Genomic DNA, 2,500 nt, shown 5'->3' on the forward strand with positions numbered 1-2,500 from the left:
CATGTGCACTCAAAAAATGTGATATTTTTCACGGAGAGACCCCGTGAAACGCTAGAAGTGGGCGGGGATGTCTCTCTTGTGGCTCACGGGGCTGTTAGGGTGGCACAGAAATCCCTCGGAATGGGAAAACGGGTCATTTTCGTGTCGCCACATTGCATACGAACCGCATGAAACTTCCAGAGGCATTTGCAGCAGGAATGCATGTGCACTCAAAAAAGTGAATATTTCTCACGGATAGACCCCGTGATACGCTAGAAATTGGCGGGGATGTCTCTCTTGTGGCTCACGGGGCTGTTAGGGTGGCACAGAAATCCCTCGGAATGGGAAAACGGGTCATTTTCGTGTCGCCACATTGCATGCGAACCGCATGCAACTTCCAGAGGCATTTGCAGCAGAAATGCATGTGCAGTCAAAACAAAATTGATATTTTTCACGGATAGACCCCGTGAAACGCTAGAAATTGGCGGGGATGTGTCTCTTGTGGCTCACGGGGCTGTTCGGGTCGCACAGAAATCCCTGGGAATGGGAAAACGGGTCATTTTCGTGTTGCCACATTGCGTACGAACCGCATGAAACTTCCAGAGGCATTTGCAGCAGGAATGCATGTGCACTCAAAAACTTCTATATGTTTCACGGATAGACCCCGTGAAACGCTAGAAATTGGCGGGGATGTGTCTCTTGTGGCTCACGGGGCTGTTAGGGTGGCACAGAACTCCCTCGGAATGGGAAAAGGGGTCATTTTCGTGTTGCCACATTGCATAGGAACGCCATGAAACTTCCAGAGGCATTTGCAGCAGAAAGGCACGTGCACTCAAAAATTTTAATATTTTTCACGCATAGACCCCGTCAAACGCTAGAAGTTGGCGGGGATGTCTCTCTTGTGGCTCACGGGGCTGTTAGGGTCGCACAGAAATGCCTCGGAATGGGAAAACGGGTCATTTTTGTGTGGCCACATTGCATAGGAACGGCATGAAACTTCCAGAGGCATTTGCAGCAGGAATGCATGTGCACTCAAAAACGTCTATATTTTTCACGGATAGACCCCGTGAAACGCTATAAATTGGCGGGGATGTCTCTCTTGTGGCTCACGGGCGCTGTTAGTTAGGGTCGCACAGAAATCCCTCGGAATGGGAAAAGGGGTCATTTTCGTGTTGCCACATTGCGTACGAACGGCATGAAACTTCCAGAGGCATCTGCAGCAGAAATGCATGTGCACTCAAAAACGTCTATATTTTTCACGGATAGACCCCGTGAAACGCTAGAAATTGGCGGGGATGTGTCTCTTGTGGCTCACGGGGCTGTTAGGGTCGCACAGAAATCCCTCGGAATGGGAAAACGGGTCATTTTCGTGTTGCCACAATTGGCATACGAACGGCATGAAACTTCCAGAGGCATTTGCAGCAGAAATGCATGTGCACTCAAAAACGTGAATATTTTTTCACGGATAGACCCCGTCAAACGCTCGAATTTGGCGGGGATGTTTCTCTTGTGGGTCACGGGGCTGTTCGGCTCGCACAGAACTCCCTTGGTCCACCTGATTCGTGCATACAGGCAGCAACTAAAACTCTGTAAACCTGCTGTGAGGACATCTAAACAGTGGACCAGTGAGGCTGTGGAAGATTTGCGGGCGTGCTTAGACTGTACTGACTGGGATATGTTCACGACTGCTACCAATAGTCTGGATGAACTCACAGAGGCTGTGTACATCAGCTTCTGTGAGGACTGCTGTATCCCAACACGTACCAGGGTGAACTTTAACAACAACAAGCCCTGGTTCTCAGCAAAGCTCAAAAGGTTGAGGTTGGAGAAGGAGGAAGCGTTTAGGAGTGGGGATAGAGACAGATTCAAGGAGTCGAAGAACAGGTTTAGCAAAGCGGTGAGAGAGGCTAAACGACTGTACTCAGAGACACTAAAACACCAGTTCTCTACTAACGACGCTGCTTCTGTCTGCCAAAGGGCTCAGGCACATCACCAACTACAAACCCAGAGCGCCCCACACCACTAACGACTCCCGCCTAGCCAACGACCTGAACGAGTTCTACCGTAGATTTGAAAGACAATTGGACTGTCCTGAACCACCCCTTCCCACCCAAGAGGCCCCATCCCCCACCCATACTACAGAAACGACTCTCTCCTTTCAGGAGGGAGAAGTTAATGGGCTTTTCAAGAGGCAGAATCCACGCAAAGCAGCCGGGCCGGACTCTGTCTCTCCAGCCACCCTCAGGCACTGCGCTGACCAGCTGTCTCCGGTGTTCACCAACATCTTTAACACCTCCCTGGAGACATGCCATGTACCAGCCTGTCTCAAGTCCTCCACCATCATCGCTGTGCCCAAAAAGCTAAGGCCAACAGGACTAAATGATTACAGACCGGTCGCCCTTACATCTGTGGTAATGAAGTCTTTTGAGCGCCTGCTCCTGGCACACCTCAAAGCCATCACAGACCCTCTCCTGGACCCCCTTCAGTTTGCCTACAGAGCCAACAGGTCTGTGGACGACGC

Source organism: Petromyzon marinus, unplaced genomic scaffold (genome assembly GCF_048934315.1).
Source record: "Petromyzon marinus isolate PM22_M1 ecotype Great Lakes invasive population unplaced genomic scaffold, UKy_Petmar_22M1.pri1.0 PM_G_Scaffold_6, whole genome shotgun sequence".
NCBI classification, from domain to species: Eukaryota; Metazoa; Chordata; class Hyperoartia; order Petromyzontiformes; family Petromyzontidae; genus Petromyzon; species Petromyzon marinus.